The sequence below is a fragment of the Choloepus didactylus genome, assembly GCF_015220235.1.
Source record: "Choloepus didactylus isolate mChoDid1 chromosome 26 unlocalized genomic scaffold, mChoDid1.pri SUPER_26_unloc1, whole genome shotgun sequence".
NCBI classification, from domain to species: domain Eukaryota; kingdom Metazoa; phylum Chordata; class Mammalia; order Pilosa; family Megalonychidae; genus Choloepus; species Choloepus didactylus.
In genome coordinates, this window is record NW_023637614.1 from 301,234 (window position 1) to 324,036 (window position 22,803).

Sequence of the window (22,803 nt, forward strand, 5' to 3'; positions counted from 1 at the left end):
ACTTGCTTTCATTGGACAGGAGAAGAATGGTCACAGTCAGTGCCACTTGGGCCTACTCCCTTGGGCATCAGCAAATTTGGGAACGGAGAGGTCAGAGAAGTCTTCTTCATTTGCTAATAAGCTTGCTTTCAGATATGGAAAAAATTATGTGCCACATGAGTGGTTATTCTCTCCAAAGTCCAGGAGCATATAAAAGGGTGACCTGCTTTGAGGATTCACAGTTACCTCTGGGTCATTCTCACTGACAGAGAAAGGGTATGTTGGCTCCCAGAACAGGGAATTCCCTTAGGGCAATAATTCCTGGACCAGGGAACAAACAATATTCAGGGTACACCATCATGCCTGTCCTCTGGGTGTCTCCATTCCTGTCCAAAGTCATACCCCCAACCCACTCAACTCAAAAAATATCAGCCTGTCCACATATCATGTGACCTCTGTATCACAGGATGACCTTGACTGTCAGTCAGCATTTAGGCCCAGAATGAGACTTTGGACAAGCACAAATAGAGCAAAAACTCCCATCACTAAGACAGCCACGAGCCAATCCTCATGTCAGCTATAAACAGTGGATAGGGCAGACTCATCAAATTGTCCAAATTTCCCTGACTTCAAGTCAACTCATTGACTGCACATGGGAATGCCTCATTTTGAGCACTGCTAAGTGAGCTCCTGGGATGCTAAGTTGCATGTCATAGATCCAGCAGTAATTTCTGTGCAATTGGAAGACAAAAGCTGGCCAAAGCCTGGCCAGGGGCAATTCATTAATGCTTCACCTATCCCACACCTAATTGGAATTTGCCCTTGGGCATTCTAGTATAGCATCCTCCAGGGACAGTCAAAAGCTCACCACCAATCAGGGGTGCAGGGGTTCTTCAGGGCTGCAGAATTATCCTTATATACCTACTCCAAACTGCACAGGCACCAACCCCTCCAAACTCACCTGCACAATTGGAGAACCTCTCACATTTTCAGACCACAGGGCAGAAATTGGTATAGAGACCTGTTGCTTAGCAACCTGATGCTCATTGTGAGGCAGTTGAAGGTCAGCATACTTTGCTCATGGTCATTCCAAGCACCTGCCAGAATTCTAGGCCACTTTTGAACCTGGGCTGATTCTGTCTCCTCCACAGTTTTGAGCCCCAGTGAGATTTCTTCCTTGAGGTTTCTTAACTTGGGATTTCCTTCTGTATGTTGGGCACACCAGGGTATAATGATTCATATTTGGAGTAATTGGAAAGATTCAGAAACACTTGGTGTGGTGTGTAGCTGATTCTGCATGGAAGTCTCAGCCAAGAAACCTCAAATAGAAAGTGGATATGAGGGATATGAGTAGTGTAACTGGAACTAGATGAAAAGAATGGGAAAAAGGAAACATAGGACTGTGCAGCAGTAAACAATACTCCAAGGAAAATACATGGACTATACGAAGTGTACTGTTTATAATATTAAAAAATTTTAATCAAATGCCTTGAAGATAACACTTTAATGCAAACTTGTGCAATTGGGAAAGCAAAGGAGTTATTTTGGGTTATTTACTTTTTGGAAATTTTGCTTTTGCTTTATTATAAAGTGATGATTTTTGACGCTTGTGTGTTGTTGTAGCTTATACATAAGGTTTAAAAAGAATTCAATACAATGAAAGAAACAAAAATTAAACTTCTCATTTAAAAAGTAATCACCATGAAAAGGAGAGACTAGGCCTCCCTGTAATTGTGCCTAAGAGCCTCCTCCCGAATGACTCTTTGTTGCTCAGATGTGGCTCTCCCTCTCTAGCTAAGCCAACTTGAAAGGTGAAATCACTATCCTCCCCCCTACGTGGGATCAGACACCCAGGGGAGTGAATCTCCCTGGCAACATGGAATATGACTCCCGGGGAGGAATGTAGAGCTGGCATCATGGGATGGAGAACATCTTCTTGACCAAAAGGGGGATGTGAAAGGAAATGAAATAAGCTTCAGTGACAGAGAGATTCCAAAAGGAGCTGAGAGCTCACTCTGGTGGGCACTCTTACGCACACTTTAGACAACCCTTTTTAGGCTCTAAAGAATTGGGGTAGCTTGTGGTGGATACCTGAAACTATCAAACTACAACCCAGAACCCATGAATCTTGAAGACAGTTGTATAAAAATGTAGCTTATGAGGGGTGACAATGGGATTGGGAAAGCCATAAGGACCACGCTCCACTTTGTCTAGTTTATGGATGGATGAGTAGAAAAATAGGGGAAGGAAACAGACAAAGGTACCCAGTGTTCTTTTTTACTTCAATTGCTGTTTTTCACTCTAATTATTATTCTTGTTATTTTTGTGTGTGTGCTAATGAAGGTGTCAGGGATTTATTTAGGTGATGAATGTACAACTATGTAATGGTACTGTGAACAATTGAAAGTGCGATTTGTTTTGTATGACTGCGTGGTATGTGAATATATCTCAATAAAATGAAGATAAAAAAAAATAGTAATCACCATGATGGTACAGTAATTTTCTGACAATCTGGCCTAAAATTCATAAGCTCAATTTTATCAGGAAGAACCTCTGAAAACAAACACAATTTAAGGAATAGTCTTTAAATGATTGTTCAGCAGTTTTCTAATATGTCAAGATGAAGGAAGTAATTGAGATAAATTCAGATGAAAGAGAATACACCTTAAAAAGAAATGCAATGTTTGTTATGAGACTGGACAGTATTTTTGTTTTGTGCCTTTCTACATTTTCATCAGTATTATTACTATTAACATTTTGTTTGATATATAGGACATAATTGGGTAATTGTTGAGATGGGGACAAGGCCCCTAGATGACATATTTGTACTACAATCAGGTTAATTTAATGATTGTGGTAATGTTCATGTGAATACATATAAGAATGTTTCTGTTCTTAAGTGAAATATTACAAGAATAATTAAAGAAACTGACAATTTTTACACAAACTTACAATTGTTTAAAAAACCTTATTATTCATGGAATATGAAAGAAGTTAACATGGTGAAAAAATAAATGAAATAAATGTAATTCACATATCTGTTGGTTTCCCTCCTCAAGAAGGCACAGGGTCAGGTCAGGGTGAGTTTACACTGACCTGCTTTCATGGGATATGAGAAGAATGGTCACAGTCAGTGCTACTTGGGCATAGTCCCTTGGGCATCAGCAAATTTGGGAATGGAGCAGTTGAGAAATGCTTCTTTCTTTGCTAATAAACTTGCTTTCAGATCTGGAACAAAATATGGGCCACATCTGAGGTTAACCTCTCCCAATTCAGCACCATGTAAAAGGGGGACTTGGGGTGGGCATTCACAGTTACCTGAGGATCATTCCCACAGACCAAGCCAGGGAATGTTGGCTCCCAGAACAGGGATTTCCCTCAGGGCAATGATAATTCCTGGACCAAGAAACAAACAATATTCAGTGTACACCATCCTGCCTGCCCTCTGGGAGTCTCCATCTCTGTCCCCCATCATTGCCTCCAACCCATTCAACTAAAAAAATATCAGTCTGTCCACATATCATGTGGTCTCTGCATCACAGGACAACCTTGACTGTCACTTAGCATTTAGGCCCTGAATGAGACTTCTGGCAAGCACAGTGTTTGTTAGTGGGTCCAAGAATTTCCATACACCCAGGAATACAATGATCCTGGAACAGGCCTCCACTGGGTCAGACAGTGGTGGTGCTCACATGGAAACTGTCATAGCACACACCATGTCCACAATTAACATAGTTCTTTCCCTGGGATAGGAAACCCCAGATTGCATCATCTGTTTTTTGGCTTTAGGAATTGTAGTAGGAAAATAAATTGCTTGAATGCTTACCTCATCCAGCTGATCCACAGTGTGCTGATTCCCTAGGGTGTGGATCCAGTTGGCACTGATTCTAAATATTCTCAAATCCAGTGAAAAGCAAGACAGTGCAAATTCACCCTGCTCTGACCCACTGCCTTCATGAGGGGGGCAACCACATCTTCTGAAATATATTTATTTCATTTCTTTCCATGAAGTTACCATTGTTTTAATTTACTCTTGATAATAACATTTTTTCTCAACCACTGGGAATAATATATAAACACAATATTTCTATCTTCATATATTATTCTATATATTTATCTAAGAACAAAACATTCTCCTAGGTATTCATAGAATAATTTCCACAATCAAGAAACTATGCATGAAATAGTCCTAGTATCACAACTTAAGGCCTTGCCCATATCACACCAATGGCCCTTAAATGTCTTTTGAGCAAACAATACCATAATAATTATGAAAATGTTAGAGATGAAAGTAAAAATCAATAAATGTATTACATCATCCTGTCTCATATCACATATTGAAATTCTTTTCAGGTATATTTATTCAAGATATACTGTATATATTTCTATATATATTTTTTCTTCTTATTGATATATATGAAGAGCATTGAAGAATCATTATGTAGAATATACATGAATTGTTATTTATTCATAGATGCTTCTCGATTTGACTAAGGTAATGAATTTGGGGGAAGAATGGTAGAAAATTATTTTGCCATCACTGTGATTACTTATTAAATGTTATGTTTCCTTACTTCATTTTTATTATATACTTTTTTTTTTAATTCATCCAAAATTCAAAGCAACAAACACCTAAAAACACCACAGTTCTTACAACACAAACCAAAGGATTAAGAAAACATATTACCTTAAAAGTAGCTCTCATCTTTCTCATCTTCCTAGTTTGAATTATTGTGGTATCTTCCATTCAGTTGATGAAATAACATCTCTGATATTTTGAAACTGTCCTCTTAATATAGGCCATGTATTTTCTGAAAGAGATGTGTATAGCTGCAAGCTCCTGGATTTCTTAATTTCCTTTTATTATTCTTTTTATATATACACTACTTCAAGTCCCATTTAACAATTTCAAATACTCCTCTTCTGAACCCTATGTGAGGAATGTGCTGCAGTGAACACTGACAGTTCCTGAATCCCTTCTTTCAATCCAAATATGAATTCATGTTCCAATAGGTGCACAATATACAGAAGGAAATCCAAGTGCTAAGAAACTTCAGGGAAGAAACCTATTTTCCCTAGTCCAGAGGAGAAGACAGACTCATAACAGGTTCTCAGTCTGGTCTAGATTTCAGGCTCCGACTAGGAAGATGAATGTACATGCACAGTTCTACCTTCCCTCTTCACAATGAGAGGCAGGTTGCTAAAGAACAGGTATCAAATACAATGGCTCTTCCTGAGGCCTGGCAATTTAAAAGGCCCAAAGTGGGCAGTCACTGTGTAGAGAAATTGGGGCCACAAATGGGTGTAGTAGCTTTACTGGGATGCATCTGCAGCCAAGAGGATCTGCACACCTGAAGAAATATGAGCTTTTGATTCTCCCAGAAATTCTCTAAGACACAGAGTACAAGGGGGTCTTCCCATTTGGTTTGGCTGCTTGGGCCTAGAAGAGAAATGCCCCTGGCTGAGGTTTGGCAAACATAATTTTTCAATGGCTGAGAATATAATGATGGATTTGAGGCAGGTTTCTTAGAATCAATGTTACTCCATATGAGGAGGCCCTTTGATGTGGCATAGCCATGCTCATTCCAAAAACTGCCTATAATCAAGGAAAGCATAAGCACCTGTGATGAACCCCCACCCTTGAAAGGCTTGAATTGAAAGGAAGTTTGAACCCCTTGTCATCATAAACCTGAATTTGCTGCCGTATAGTCTGCCTGCCAGTTGTAACTGTCAGAGCATAAATTCTGTGAGACCATCATGGGAGTCCCATGTCGCAGAGCTCAAATTATGTTTACTTCTTGTGGAATTTGAATTGAATGAGATATTGCATAATTTGGGAAAGGCATGGTGTCACACAGAAGGCAGGAATTATGGTGACAAGTGAATATGGTTAGTTGCTGGGTCCAAGAAATCTCATACACCAAAGATTACTGTGATCCTGGAGCAAGCCTTTGTTGGTTCTGTCAAAGGGAGTGCACACCTGGAAACTCATAGCCCAGAGTTTCCCCCATTAACATGGTTCTGTCCCTGGGATAAAGAAACCCAGATGGTATCACCTGTGTTCAGACTCTGAAATCTATATTAGTAGCAAAATAAATTGCAAGAATGCTTACCTAATATATCTGATCCAGAAAGTGCTGATTCCCAATTGAGTAGATCCAGTTGGCACTGATTCTGAATATCATTCTCAGATCCAGTGAAAGGCAAGTCAGTGCAAATTCACCCTGCTCTGACTCACTGCCTTCATGTGGAGGGCAGCCACATCATCTGAAGTATATTTATTTCATTTCTTTTCATGAAGGTACCATTTTTTTAAAATTTACTCTTGATAATAACATTATATCTCAAACAATGGGAAATAATATATAAACACATTTCTATCTTCATATATTATTCTATATATTTATCTATGAACAAAAACATTTTCCTAAGTATTCATAGAAATTATCCATGAAATAGTCCTAGTATAACATCTTGAGGCCTTTCTCGTATCACACCAATGACCTTTATAATGTCTTTCAAGCAAGCAATACCATATTAACTATGAAAATGCTAGAGATGAAAGTAAAACTCAATAAACTTATTACATAATCCTGTCTCATGTATTACACTTTCTTTTCAGGTATATTTATTCATGATATGTGGGAAAGTGAGTCTTCCATGTGGCTTAAGCCATATCTGAGGTGGTGGCTTGGAATGCTAAGCCACATGCCTGCATGGAATGCTGTGCAGGCATGCCTCATAAAGATATGTGTCTTGGAACATAACAACATTTGCTACTGTCCTGTACCTAGATTGCTCCTTCTGCTATGCAACAAGATGTAAACATTGGCAATGCAAAAAGCAACAACTTGCTCAGTTTTCTTCTTCATACAAAAATAAAAAGGGGGCTATGTGGGAAAATAGCCTGAACTGGGAATGCATCCTTGACTCTCCTAGCACCTGCATTGTTGATACAAGAAGCAAGCAAGTCTTGGGTGGTCTGTCCTTGACTTCCTTGTTTTGCTCACTTCCCTATCTTGCTTTCTCTAGCCTGTTAGTAACTCCCCTATTTTCTGTGAGAAAGTGAAGCTAATAAATATGCTGTGGAGCAAGCTGAGGTGCTCTTTGCCTACAAGGCTCTGAGTCCCCTGCTCCTAAAACTTTATATTTTGTGTCTGTGTTTCATTCCTGCCCCACCCTGTCAGCAATAATGATATACTGTAATATTTCTATATATATTTTTTCTTTGTATTGATGTTTGAAGAGCACTGAAGAATCATTATGTAGAATATACATCAATTGGCATTTATTAAAAGGTACTTCTTGATATGATTGAGGTAATGAATTTTGTGCAGGAATGATAGAAAATTATTTTGCCATCACTGTGATTTCTTCTTAAATGTTAATTTTCTTACTTCATTTTTATTATATACTATTTTGTCTTTGAGCTGTATCCAAAATTTAAAGCAACAAACACTGAATAAACATCACAGTTCTAAAAACACAAAACAAAGGGTTATGAAAACAAATTACCAGGAGTGCTAGGGGAAATTATGGCAGTAGAGGGATAGATAGATGACAAAGACTGAGACTGTATAACTTAGTGAAACTAGAGTGATTGATGATGGTGACTAAATATACAAATATAAAATTGTTGTTACATGTAGGATAACAATGTCTACCTTGTAAGATGTTGGAAAGGGATGATATTAGGGAAAAGTATAGTTAAAGCAAACTGGAGTCTATGGTTAATAGTAACATTGTAATATGCTTCCAGTAAATGTAACAAAGGCAAACAGCAAAGCTAAATGTCTATGAGAGGGGGATATAAGGGAGGAGTATGGGATTATTGTAGTGGTTTTGTTGTCTGACTTTATTATTATATTGTATTCTATGGCATTTTAATTTTTAACCTTTTTTAGTACAGTTTTAACTTTTTTCATTTTTTTGAAGTAATGAATAAGTTCAAGTGCTGACTGTGGTAAAGAATATACAACTACATGATACTGTGAATTGATTGTATACTGTGGATGACTGTATGACATGTGAATGTATCTCTGTAAAATTGCAGGGAAAAATATAAAGAGGGATAAAAGTTCTGGAGAAAACATTGAAGGATGTACCTATTTACTATTGATGGGGAAGTAGAATGGTGTAGCCTATCTAGAGGACAGTGTGATGGTTCCAAATGAAGCCAAGTATGTGGGGGCCATAAGGTCCTGCAACCTCATTATGGGTATACATATGGAAGATACAACAGCAGGGACATGAATAGACATTTGCCCACTGGTGTTTATGGTGACAGTATTCACAATTTGCAATGGATGGAAGTGGCCTAAGGTTACATTGACTGATTAAACGAATGTTGAACTCTGGTGTATGCATAAAACAAAATACTGAGCAAGAAGGAATGAAGTTGTGAGACACACAGCTAGGTGAATCAATATTGAGGACAGCATTTGGAATCAAGTATGCCAGAAATGAAAACAAATCTTATAATGCCTCACTAATATTGACCAACTATAATGTGTAAACTCCAAGAATTGAATGTTAGAGCATAGCTTATCAGGATAATGCTTATTGTAATGGTCCCTAAATTGTAAAGTCTTAAAGCAGTCATATCTACTCCTGAGTTGTAATGGTTATCTCTAAATTCTGAGATGCTGAACTCTGTATAACCTGGTCAGTCTTTGGAACTTTGCATATCTGTGTGATACCCAAAACTCAGAGCTAGAGCTCAGCAGCTATGAATGTCAATATTACCTCATACAGCAAATGTTAAGCTGAAAAAGAGTTCAGACTTCAATTACAGATACGAGTAGAGCAGATCTTGTTAGGAGTAAGGCAAATTCAGCCAAAGGATAAAGGATGATATTGACTGTGATTTAAAAACTTCAACCACTGTGTGAGATGAAGGGAAGAGATCTTTATTTGGTGCAGGATCTATATTTTCTGCAGAACACTAAATAATTTAACATATACTTTTAGGTTGTTCAAACATATAATTACACAAACTATGAATAGGAAGTGGATCTGTTAGGTTTGTGTAGGTTAGTGGGAAATCCTGATACATCCCAAAGTAATTTTGGCAGAGAATAAAAGTATATTTGCAGGGTCTCCCTGAGGAACTGGGAAAAAATGCAGAAAGTTTGGATTTACCCACCTGGGTTACTACTGATATTCTCACAATAACTGACGACTGACAATCCAGCAGAATGTGCCCTCAATCTTGGGGCTTGCTCTTATGAAGATTGTTACTGTAAAGGAGAGTGTAAGCCTACTTATAATCATGCCTAAGGGTCTCCCCAAGAGAACCTCTTTGTTGATCACATGTGGTCTCTCTCTCTCTCTAAGCCTATGAGGCAGGTGAAATCCCTGCCTTCCCTAAGTCCCAGGGATGGCAATCTCCATGGCAATGTGAGGCATGGCAGATAGAAATGAGCTTTGACCCAGCATTGAAGGACAGAGAAAATCTTGAATAAAAGGGGGAAGAGAATGGAGCCAAATAAGGTTTCACTGGCTGAGAGATTACATACGGATTCTAGAGGTCACTCTGGAAGGCATTCTTATGTGTTATATAGATATCCCTCCTTAGTATCTAGTGCATTGGAATAGCTAGAAGAAAATACCTGAAACTGCTGAACTGCAACCCAGTAGCCTTGATTCTTAAAGACAATTGCATCACTATGTAACTTACATGGTGTGACTTTGTGATTGTGAAAACTTGTTGGCTCACACTCTTTTTATCAAGTGTATGGACAGATGGCTAGAAAAAAAATAGGGACAGAAACTAAATGAAAAATGGGGTGGGATGGGGGAGATGGAACGTTTTAGGTGTTCTTTTTACTTTAATTTGTAATATGCTTACATTAATTCTAACAAAGGTAACATACCTAACAAAAATGTCTGTAAGAGTGGGAATATAAGGGAGGGCTATGAGATTCTTTGCAATGTTGTTGTTGTCTGACCTTTTTATTGTATTTTATTTCAATTTTATTTTTCTTCTTTTGCTTTTTAGTTGTCATTTTTTCTTTCTTTTTCATTTCTCTTTTAATTTTTTCTTTGGCACAGCAGGTGCAACTAGGGCTGCCTCCACACCACCTCTCTCTCTGCCAATGGGGACTGCAACCTGTTCTGACTTGAGTTTTCTTTGGACTAGAAGACAGACAAACTTACAGTCCTCCTCCATGTTGCAATCTGACTGTGAATCCTAATGTGAAGAGAAATCCACTGGATCCCATAACTCAGGATCCCAACCAGGCAAAATTAGAATTTGCCTGACTCACACCTTATGCAGCTTGTGACTTTACCCTAGCATACTGGCATGCAAACATCTCTAAATATCTACTTGCTTCAGTCTCTCATTTATAGCATCCTTTAGTTCTGCCTGTGTCAGCCTCATATTCCTTTCTGACTTCATTTCATCTTCTAGGTGGTGCACAGCCACCTTAGCCACTAAAGTCTCTCCAGTTGTGGCTAGTACATCCTCTAACAACAGCAATCTGGCAACCCTTGTTCTCTTTCTAAATCCCCAAGACTCTTGTGGCCTGCTGCAGGATGGCTATTAATCCTGCTGGAGAGGTGCAAGAACTTCCATACTTCCTCAGTAGACCTGATTTATCCAGGAGGCTAGCCACTCTTCCCCACATAGAAGTCCCAGGCCACCCTGGTATCCCTCTCAGGGTATCTCCCTTCCCAGGTTTTGTATCTCCAGAAAAGGGGTTTCTTTGGTCTTCTGGCTGGCTTACAAATTGTCAATGACCATGAGGGCTTTTCCAGACAAAAGGCAAAGAAGATAAAGGGCATTGTTAGAGACACAAACCTTTCTTGGAAGTTACTTATAGGAGTGCAGAAATCAAGCAGTTTTCTCTCATCAGGCAGGTACAGCATTCAGCAGGGAAGCAGAGTGTGCAACTAAGGGGACTGGTCAAGCCAGTTATAAGTGCTAGAAATAAAGATATTCCTAAGGGTCTAAGAATGGGTATGGGGTTCTGTGACATAATGGATAACTGATTATGTTTGTGCAGGAAAGAAGGGAGAATTTTGTTACTTTGTAGATAACAAGAGTGATAGCATCTTAGAGAGCTCAGAAAGGAGGTAAGTTATAGATCAATATCTGACACAGGAGATCTGATTCTACACTTACATAGTCCAGTGGCACATTCCTGCTGATTCACAAAGAGGGTAGATTAAACATTAACTGACCCAGGTCTTGCAGGCAGCTGTGCACCAAGCTCCACAGGCCCTTGAGCCTAGGCCAGGGGCTCCTATATTAGTTAAATTCTCCAGTCTTCTTTAAATTGGAAGAATAAAGACATGGAACCTGACATTAAGGATGTATTCTATTCCATCTATTCCCCTTGTCTGTATGTAATTAGCCCAGTTTCAAGTTGCTACACTTTATCTAAATGATTGTTCACAAAGCTTTTGCCTGCCATGTTTAATAGAGGCACATAAACTCTTATTAAGGAATTGTACCCCAGGACAAATCATGAAGGCTTACTAGGAAAGACATTGAAGAAAGACAGCTGGTGAGGTATACAAATAACAAGCAGAGATAGATATAGGGAGTCTAACTACTCTAAAACTTTTGAAGAGCCCTTTCACAAACAGTTTCTAAGGAGGACATAACCAGCAAAAGTGCATTCCACTTTCAAAAACCTTTCTTGACACTATGGCACTCTCAACCTCTTCCTCTTTTCAGTTATCAACATGATTTATTTAACACTAGTCTCCAAAACTTAAATAAGAACATATATATATATATGTATATATATATATATATATATATCTTGGAGTCCCAAAGGAAAAAGGAAAAAAAAAACCCTCTTTGCAGCAGGGTTCAAAGCTTTAGTTCTGTAATTACTGTGAACAAACCTGGATATTAAAAGGAAACCACCCCTGGAATTTCCCTAAGGCAGCAAAAGCCTGCCAGAAGCCTGCCTCTGGAAAAGCAAGAACCTTTCCCAATTGTCCGGATCACAGCTTTAAGAGAAATAGATCTAATAATTGGAAATAATTAAAAGTAGTGTGTAGAAACTTCCAAACCTCACAGACCTTTTTTAAAACTTTTAAATTCAAGTTCAACAAGATAAGTAAACCTTTATCTTTGTCTCACCTCTTTCTGAAGTCCTAAGCACCTAGGGCAGCTGTGGGGGAAGGGCTGGTGTAGAAAGATGGGGGAGATGTAGTTTAAAATTCTTTTTTTTACTGGGCCTGGAGGTTAAAAATATTAGGCATAGAAAAAATACTGCATAATAGGACGTTTGCTAGAACTATTTTTTTTTTTTTTTGTATCTCCCTAGAAAAATCAAGCCAACTTCCATTTTTCTTCTCCTGGGAGGCCAACAATGGACTTTTACTGTGTGTCCCCAAGGCTATGGACATAGCCTGGCCATAGGCAATGGTCTCCTGACAAAGGATTAGCCAAATGAAAAAGTCCAACAACTGTAACTAACCAGTAACCCTTTTTAAGGTGCAATGTTTCCCTGCACCACAAACACCAAAGCAACTAAAGTCTTTCTTAATATTGTTGAGGCATTGGAGACCTTTGTTCCTCACTTAGCCCAAGTATTAAAACCTTTGTGTATCTTGATTAGTAAAGGCTATTCCTGGAAATGTAATACCTCCCAATAGGCTGCATTAAAAAATGCAAAAAGGGCAGGAGCACAGGCACAAGCACGGGGGTGGGAGTGTAGATCTAGTCCTGCCCTGTGAATTGGATGTAGCCAGCACTAATATTGGCTTTTGGTGGGGTCTGTGACAGAGGCAACATTCTAAATGAATGTCTCTGGGCTTTGGTCACCATTATGAAAAGGGGTGGAACTGAAATACACCCCCTGAATAAAACCAATGTGCACTGCATATAATATTTTATTGCAAGTGGAGGGGCTGAAGCAAAGATGCCCAGCCACCTTAAAAATGGCCATCCCTAGTCAGGGGTCAATTACTGACATAGCATCTAAGCCACAGTCTGGCAGTGCCCAGCTGAGCACACTGGCTAGGTGGAGAGCTTACTTGCTACAGTACATCATTTTCAATACCAGCCGTCTGAATGCAGAAATGCATGAGACTCTTGGACCAGGGCCCTATAAAGAGGATTCAGCGGCTAAAATTGCTGCACCTGAGGAAGCTGTTGAAATAACAAGAATTGTGGGAAGCCTGCTAATGATGGATAGCTGTTGTCAGCAGCTAGTGGACATCACTAAAGTGTGCATTTTGTACTCCCTGTGTCAACCATGTAGTCTACCACACCAGACAGGGCACATGGGCTACAGAAGTCTCTTTCTGTTCTCAAGGTATAATTTTACTGCTGTGGAAAGGGTTACTGGACTTTTGTTAGGTTTTCCAGTGGGGAAGGCAAACCAGCAAGTTGGAAAGAGTATGCTCTCTGTATGGCATACCTACACAAATAGACAGTGATTTGGGGACCTTTGTCACTGAACAAATGACCCAAGCATGGGCTATGGACCATAAAATCTCAACAACAAAAAGGTGTTATCCAGGCCCTAACCCTCCTGAACTCCTAGAGCTGCAACCCCAGCTTCTATTAAAATGATAATGGTGGGACCAATGCAAGCACTAAGAACCCAAGTTGAAGGGGAAAATAAGTGGGGAAATAGTAATAATTTATTGTTGCCTTTGTCTTAGACCATAGAAAATGGAGAAAACAAGGTCAATTGCTCTTGGTGCTGGCCTATTCAACCATGATGGTTAGGAATCTCAAGTCCCTGGGGAATGGCAGTTACCAAAAACATTGTAATAAGACCTGAATGTCTTTCCACCAATCCAGGGCCTCCTATTCCCATGGGAAACTTATGCATAACTATTTGGAAATCAGGAGAAATTACTCCTTATTATTCCCCATAAACAACTTTCTTTCTGCTTAGCACACATCTTCCTGCTTCAGCAGTAATTCATGCCCCAAAATGAACTCAATGTTGGGCTTGCACAGACTTGCCACCTTTAGGTGTTACTTACCTTTATTGGACTGTGACCACTGTGAAATGAACTGTATGGAATATCTTATTGGCCTGGCAGAATTCAGCAATTTTAATTCCCTTTCTTGGTCATGGAGACATCTCTTTGGTGATATTATCTCTGCAGGGGGGAATTCTAGTGTTCTGTTGTCTGTGAATGCAATGTCTGTCCTATGGTAAATGTAGTCTGCTATGTGGGGTGGATAGTAGGGGCCCAGGTCCCAGGCCCCTTCCCCTCCATAGTGATTTCATGTAGTACCTACTTGACCAGAACAGATGTTAAAAGTCATCAGACCTCTCCAGGGGAGGAAAAAATGTATTGTTAACAAGGCATTGAATCTCCCCTCCCCTGACCACTGTTGATAACATATCTCCACACACTTGTGTCACAAGACCTTGCTAGAACTGTTTGCACACCCTCCTTGTCCTAACCCTTATAAACCAACTCCTGACACCCCCTGCTGCTTTTGCAGAGCACTAACTTCCATCTTTCCTGGCCAACTGCTGCTATGGAACCATAACTCCTATCAGTCCTACTCTAGTCATGTCTGACTCTGTGCCTGACATGTTCTTGATCCTAGGGCTAAGCTGTGTTGAGACAACAGTTTAAAGTGATGTTTTTTCTCCCATGTGTCACTTTCTCCTCTGGCAATTGTATCCACATCCATAAAAACATATTTAACTTTCTAAGATGAGTAGATCAATGTAAAAATCCATGCTTACCTTTTTTTTTTTTTAAAGCTGTTTACTCTCTGTACCTTTTATTATATATATATATATATATATATATATATATATATATATATATATATATTTTACTTTCGATTGTTTACAGTACCATTACATAGTGGTACATTCATCACCCAAATCAATCCCTGACACCTTTATTAGCACACACACAAAAATAACAAGAATAATAATTAGAGTGAAAAAGAGCAATTGAAGTAAAAAAGAACACTGGGTACCTTTGTCTGTTTGTTTCCTTCCCCTATTTTTCTACTCATCCATCCATAAACTAGACAAAGTGGAGTGTGGTCCTTACGGCTTTCCCAATCCCATTGTCACCCCTCATAAGCTACATTTTTATACAACTGTCTTCGAGATTCATGGGTTCTGGGTTGTAGTTTGATAGTTTCAGGTATCCACCACCAGCTACCCCAATTCTTTAGAACCTAAAAAGGGTTGTCTAAAGTGTGCATAAGAGTGCCCACCAGAGTGACCTCTCGGCTCCTTTTAGATTCTCTCTGCCACTGAAGCTTATTTCATTTACTTTCACATGCCCCTTTTGGTCAAGAAGATGTTCTCCATCCCACGATGCCAGGTCTACATTCCTCCCCGGGAGTCATATTCCACGTTGCCAGGGAGATTCACTCCCCTGGGTGTCTGATCCCACATAGGGGGGAGGGCAGTGATTTCACCTTTCAAGTTGGCTTAGCTAGAGAGACAGGGCCACATCTGAGCAACAAAGAGGCATTCGGGAGGAGGCTCTTAGGCACAACCATAGGGAGGCCTAGCCTCTCCTTTGCAGCAACCGTCTTCCCAAGGGTAAAACCTGTGGTAGAGGGCTCAACCCATCAAACCACCAGTCCCCTATGTCTGTGGTCATGTTAGCAACCATGGAGGTGGGGCAGGCGAACACCCCTGCATTCTCCACAGGCTCCCCAAGGGGGCACTACATCTTTTTTTTTTTTTTTAACTTTCCCTTCTTTTTTAAATCAACTGTATGAAAAAAAAGTTAAAAAGAAAACAAACATACAATAAAAGAACATTTCAAAGAGACCATAACAAGGGAGTAAGAAAAAGACAACTAACCTAAGAAAACTGCTTAACTTCCAACATGTTCCTACTTTATCCCAAGAAAGTTACCTAATGTAGCAACATTTCTGTGAACTTGCTCCTACTATATCCATCAGAAATTAACAGACCATAGTCATTCCTGGGCATCCCCAGAACGTTAAATAGCTTATCTGTTCTTCTTGGATTATTGTTCCCCCTTCCTTAATTGCTCTCTATTGCTAGTTCCCCTACATTCTACATTATAAACCATTTGTTTTACATTTTTCAAAGCTGACATTAGTGGTAGCATATAATATTTCTCTTTTTGTGCCTGGCTTATTTCACTCAGCATTATGTCTTCAAGGTTCATCCATGTTGTCATATGTTTCACGAGATCGTTCCTTCTTACTGCCGTGTAGTATTCCATCGTGTGTATATACCACATTTTATTTATCCACTCATCTGTTGAAGGACATTTGGGTTGTTTCCATCTCTTGGCAATTGTGAATAATACTGCTATGAACATTGGCGAGCAGATATCTGTTCGTGTCACTGCTTTCCGATCTTCCGGGTATATACCGAGAAGTGCAATCGCTGGATCGAATGGTAACTCTATATCTAGTTTTCTAAGGAACGGCCAGACTGACTTCCAGAGTGGCTGAACCATTATACAGTCCCACCAACAGTGAATAAGAGTTCCAATTTCTCCACATCCCCTCCAGCATTTGTAGTTTCCTGTTTGTTTAATGGCAGCCATTCTAACCAGTGTTAGATGGTATCTCATTGTGGTCTTAATTTGCATCTCTCTAATAGCTAGTGAAGCTGAACATTTTTTCATGTGTTTCTTGGCCATTTGTATTTCCTCTTCAGAGAACTGTCTTTTCATATCTTTTGCCCATTTTATAATTGGGCTGTCTGTACTATTGTCATTGAGTTGTAGGATTTCTTTATATATGCAAGATATCAGTCTTTTGTCAGATACATGGTTTCCAAAAATTTTTTCCCATTGAGTTGGCTGCCTCTTTACCTTTTTGACAAATTCCTTTGAGGTGCAGAAAACTTCTAAGCTTGAGGAGTTCCCATTTATCTATTTTCTCTTTTGTTGCTTGTGCTTTGGGTGTAAAGTCTAGGAAGTGGCCGCCTAATACAAGGTCTTGAAGATGTTTTCCTACATTATCTTCTAGGAGTTTTATGGTACTTTCTTTTATATTGAGATCTTTGGTCCATTTTGAGTTAATTTTTGTGTAGGGGGTGAGGGAGGGGTCCTCTTTCATTCTTTTGGATATGGATATCCAACTCTCCCAGCCCCATTTGTTGAAAAGACCATTATGACTCAGTTCAGTGACTTTGGGGGCCTTATCAAAGATCAGTCGGCCATAGATCTGAGGGTCTATCTCTGAATTCTCAATTTGATTCCATTGATCTATATGTCTATCTTTGTGCCAGTACCATGCTGTTTTGGCAACTGTGGCTTTATAATAAGCTTCAAAGTCAGGGAGTGTAAGTCCTCCCACTTCGTTTTTCTTTTTTAGAGTGTCTTTAGCAATTCGAGGCATCTTCCCTTTCCAAATAAATTTGATAACTAGCTTTTCCAAGTCTGCAAAGTAGGTTGTTGGAATTTTGATTGGGATTGCATTGAATCTGTAGATGAGTTTGGGTAGAATTGACATCTTAATGAAATTTAGTCTTCCTATCCATGAACATGGAATATTTTTCCATCTTTTAAGGTCCCCTTCTATTTCTTTTAGTAGAGTTATGTAGTTTTCTTTGTATAGGTCTTTTACATCTTTGGTTAAGTTTATTCCTAGGTACTTGATTTTTTTAGTTGCTATTGAAAATGGTATCTTTTTCTTGAGTGTCTCTTCAGTTTGTTCATTTCTAGCATATAGAAACATTACTGACTTATGTGCATTAACCTTGTATCCCGCTACTTTGCTAAATTTGTTTATTAGCTCTAGTAGCTGTAGCGTCGATTTCTCAGGGTTTTCTAGATATAAGATCATATCATCTGCAAACAATGACAGTTTTACTTCTTCTTTTCCAATTTGGATGCCTTTTATTTCTTTGTCTTGCCGGACTGCCCTGGCTAGCACTTCCAGCACAATGTTGAATAACAGTGGTGACAGTGGGCATCCTTGTCTTGTTCCTGATCTTAGAGGGAAGGCTTTCAGTCTCTCACCATTGAGTACTATGCTGGCTGTGGGTTTTTCATATATGCTCTTTTTCATGTTGTGGAAGTTTCCTTCAATTCCTACCTTTTGAAGTGTTTTTATCAAAAAAGGATGTTGGATTTTGTCAAATGCTTTTTCAGCATCTATTGAGATGATCAATTGATTTTTCCCTTTTGACTTGTTAATGTGTTGTAATACATTGATTGATTTTCTTATGTTGAACCATCCTTGCATGCCTGGAATGAACCCCACTTGGTCATGGTGTATGATTTTTTTAATGTGTCTTTGGATTCGATTTGCAAGTATTTTGTTGAGGATTTTTGCATCTATATTCATTAGGGAGATTGGCCGGTAGTGTTCCTTTTTTGTAGCATCTTTGCCTGGTTTTGGTATTAGATTGATGTTAGCTTCATAAAATGAGTTAGGTAGTGTTCCATTTTCTTCAATGTTTTGAAAGAGTTTGAGTAAGATTGGTGTCAGTTCTTTCTGGAAAGTTTGGTAGAATTCCCCTGTGAAGCCATCTGGCCCTGGGCATTTATTTGTGGGAAGATTTTGATGACTGATTGGATCTCTTTGCTTGTGATGGGTTGGTTGTGGTCTTCTATTTCTTCTCTGGTCAGTCTAGGTTGTTCATATGTTTCCAGGAAATTGTCCATTTCCTCTACATTATCCAGTTTGTTGCCATACAGTTGTTCATAGTATCCTCTTATAATTTTTTTAATTTCTTCAGGATCTGCAGTTATGTCACCTTTTTCATTCATTATTTTGTTTATATGGGTCTTCTCTCTTTTTGATTTTGTCAGTCTAGCTAGGGGCTTGTCAATCTTGTTGATCTTCTCAAAGAACCAACTTTTGGTGATATTTATCCTCTCTATTGTTTTTTTGCTCTCTATGTCATTTATTTCTGCTTTAATCCTTGTTATTTCTTTTCTTGTACTCGGTTTAGGATTGGTTTGCTTTTCATTTTCTAGCTTCTTCAGTTTATCCATTAGTTCTTTGATTTTGGCCCTTTCTTCCTTTTTAATATATGTGTTTAGTGCTATAAATTTCCCCCTTAGCACTGCTTTTGCTGCATCCCATAGGTTTTGGTATGTTGTGTTCTCATTTTCATTCGTCTCTATATATTTAGCAATTTCTCTTGCTATTTCTTCTTTAACCCACTGATTGTTTAGGAGTGTGTTGTTTAACCTCCAGGTATTTGTGAATTTTCTAAGTCTCTGATGGTTATTGACTTCTAATTGTATTCCATTGTGGTCAGAGAATGTGCTTTGAATAATTTCAATCTTTTTAAATTTATTGAGGCTTGTTTTATGTCCCAGCATATGATCTATTCTGGAGAAAGTTCCATGAGCACTAGAAAAGTATGTGTATCCTGGTGATTTGGGATGTAATGTCCTGTATATGTCTGTTAAATCTAATTCATTTATCAGATGGTTTAGGTTTTCAATTTCCTTATTGGTCTTCTGTCTGGCTGATCTATCTATAGGAGAGAGTGATGTGTTGAAGTCTCCCACAATTATTGTGGAAACATCAATTGCTTCCTTTAGTTTTGCCAGTGTTTCTCTCATGTATTTTGTGGCACCTTGATTGGGTGCATAGACGTTTACGATTGTTATTTCTTCTTGCTGAATCCCCCCTTTTATTAGTATGTAGTGGCCTTCTTTGTCTCTCAAAACATCCCTGCATTTGAAGTCCATTTTATCTGAGATTAATATTGCTACACCTGCTTTCTTTTGGCTGTAGCTTGCATGAAATATTTTTTTCCATCCTTTCACTTTCAGTTTCTTTGTGTCTCTGTGTCTAAGATGAGTCTCTTGTATGCAACATATTGATGGTTCATTTTTTTTGATCCATTCTGCGAATCTATATCTTTTAATTGGGGAGTTTAATCCATTTACATTCAACGTTATAACCGTGAAGGCATTTCTTGAATCAGCCATCTTATCCTTTGGTTTATGTTTGTCATATTTTTCCCCTCTGTCTATTAATATTCTTTATTGTACCCATACCGAATCTCTTTAGTACTGAACCTTTCTCCAAGTCTCTCTGTCTTTTCTTTGTTTCTCTGTCTGTAGGGCTCCCTTTAGTATCTCCAGTAGGGCAGGTCTCTTGTTAGCAAATTCTCTCAGCATTTGTTTGTCTGTGAAAAATTTCAGCTCTCCCTCAAATTTGAAGGAGATCTTTGCTGGATAAAGTATTCTTGGCTGGAAATTTTTCTCACTCAGAATTTTAATTATATCATGCCACTGTCTTCTTGCCTCCATGGTGGCTGCTGAGTAGTCACTACTTAGTCTTATGCTGTTTCCTTTGTATGTGGTGAATTGCTTTTCTCTTGCTGCTTTCAGAACTTGCTCCTTCTCTTCTGTGTTTGGCGGTGTGATCAGTATATGTCTCCGAGTGGGTTTATTTGGATTTATTGTATTTGGGGTTCGCTGAGCATTTATGATTTGTGTATTTATGTTGTTTAGAATTTTTGGGAAGTTTTCCCCAACAATTTCTTTGAATACTCTTCCTAGACCTTTACCCTTTTCTTCCCCTTCTGGGACACCAATGAGTCTTATATTTGGACGTTTCATATTATCTATCATATCCCTGAGGTCCATTTCGATTTTTTCAATTTTTTTCCCCATTCTTTCTTTTATGCTTTCATTTTCCATTCTGTCATCTTCCAGGTCACTGATTCGTTGTTCAACTTCCTCTAGTCTTGTACTATGAGTGTCCAGAATCTTTTTAATTTGGTCAACAGTTTCTTTAATTTCCATAAGGTCATCCATTTTTTTATTTAGTCTTGCAATGTCTTCTTTGTGCTCTTCTAGGGTCTTCTTGATTTCCTTTGTCTCCCGTACTATGGTCTCATTGTTCATCTTTAGTTCTTTGAGTAGCTGCTCTAGGTGGTGTGTCTCTTCTGATCTTTTGATTTGGGTGCTTGGGCTTGGGTTATCCATATCATCTGGTTTTTTCATATGCTTTATAATTTTCTGTTGTTTTTGGCCTCGTGGCATTTGCTGAACTTGATAGTGTTCTTTTAGGATTTGTAGACCAGTTGAAGTCCTTATCTCTAATTTATCAGATCTACAGCTTCGTGGAGTACACTTTCTCTAACTAACCAGCAGGTGGCGTCCACGAGCCACCTGTTCTCCACAAGCCAGTTCTCCCCTGCTCAGCCTTTTTGGTGAGTGGGGGAGTGAGTCTTGTGGGGTCCAATTGGTGTACCAAGCTTGCGTGTGTAGTTGGTGTTGCCTGCACTGTATATGGGGCGTGTTTCTGCGCAGTCAGGGAGGGGAGGGGTGGCTCTAACAATCAAATCTCCCTGGTGATCCTAGAGTTTTAAAGCTGCTGCAATAGTCTAATCCTTCAGTTCAGTCCTGCCACAGTTTGTCTCTGCCACTGACCCACAAGTCCTTGGTATTGGCGTATGGCTCCTGAGACTTGCAAGTGGGCCCCTCTTCCAGGCCGTGCACCCCGGGTCCTCTGTTGAGAGATGACTGTGCTATGTCACAGGTGAGTGCCATCCCCCCAGGGCAGTTCTGGGCTGCTGGGCTGTGTAGGGAGGCTCCCAGTCTGCTGCAATGATGGCTGAATGGGGCTTTGTTAATTCACACTGCTCCACCTTCCCAACTCTGGGACAATCAGCTGAGGTTGCAGGGAAGGCTAATGTCCACACTCAGTTTTGTGGTGTGTGCCTGTTATTTGAAGCACTTCCCTCACACTGGGTTGTCTGGGGCAGCTCTGGGCTATGGGGCTGGCGATGGGCAGGAGTGTTTCCTGTCCACCAGGATGATGGCTGTGAGCGGACACCCCCCTTTTCTTGGGAAGTTGTGGTGTTTAGTGAATTTTCTCAGCCACTGGATTATTGCCTTTTGTCTCAGAGCTCTCCTAGTTCTGCTCTTGACTTGACCTGCCCAAATTGCAAGTCTTTGAAGCTTTCTGTATTGGGCTTCTTAGAGTAATTGTTTTAGAAAAAGAAAAAAGGATTAAAAAAAAAAAAAAAAAGGGCCCTCCTCAGAGATCTAATGGGTTATTGAAATGCTAAGAGACAAAGCAACCAGGGCCATTAAGGAAAGGTCCACAGGGCAGAGAGATCAGCTTTTCTTCGGGATTTGCATATGCGCCTCAGGGCCCTTCCCCTTTCTATGTTCACCAGAACTCCAAAAATCCTCAGCTTTTATTTTGGAGTTTTTAGTGTTGTTTTTTTTTTTCTATGCCTGTCTCCTCTCTGCTGGGCTGGCTGCTCTCAGATTCTCTGGTGTCTGGTCTCAGTCTATCTATGGTTGGAGTTTGGATCAGTAGAATGAGTTTCCGATTAGGGCTGCCACTGCAGTTCTCCCTTCTCCTTCCCGGAGCTGACAGCCCCTCCTCCCACGGGACTGAGCCTGGCAGGGAGGGGCGTGGGTCCCCTGGCCGCAAAAACTTACAGATTTCGCTGATCTCAGCAGTTCCACGTTTTCATGAGTGTTGTATGAAGTATGACCAAAGTCAGATTGCTCTGTGGTGTCCAGTCCACACAGTTCCTGGCTTTCTACCTACTTTCCTGGAGGAGTAACTAAAACATACAGCTCACCAGTCTGCCATCTTGCCCCGCCTCTCCTCCCATGCTTACCTTTTAAGACCTTGGATATGGAATCTGTCTATGCATATTTCTTCACATGACAAGAAAAGAAAATGATTAGATTGCTGTCTTTCTTTAAGCTTCCTATTTAAAAAAGAAAAGAAAAAGGAGGTCAAGGGCAGTGCTCTTTAAAAAATGAAATTCAATATTTAAAATGGATAACAGAAAATCTGTGATTGAAAGCAGCCCTGGGCCCTGGATCTCAAACTTCCATCACAACCTGTATTTTGGGTGCTGTTTGGAGAATGTTCTCTGATGCTTAGTGGATTTCCTCCCTGTGGCTATGACTTGTCATTTACCAAACCAT

General features: G+C 39.5%; 1 long non-coding RNA gene across 2 annotated transcripts; it reads right to left on the reverse strand.

The window, feature by feature from the left end:
• Positions 1-564: 564 nt before the first annotated feature.
• On the reverse strand, positions 565-22,531 carry LOC119525740. 2 transcript variants are annotated; one of them, XR_005215003.1, is made up of 3 exons: positions 22,488-22,531; positions 4,667-4,790; positions 565-1,298 (listed from the first exon to the last, which is right to left on the reverse strand). It is a non-coding gene; the product is annotated as an uncharacterized LOC119525740 (long non-coding RNA). The 2 variants fall into 2 exon arrangements; XR_005215004.1 differs by lacking the exon at positions 22,488-22,531 and adding an exon at positions 6,093-6,430.
• Between the last annotated feature and the right edge of the window lie 272 nt (positions 22,532-22,803).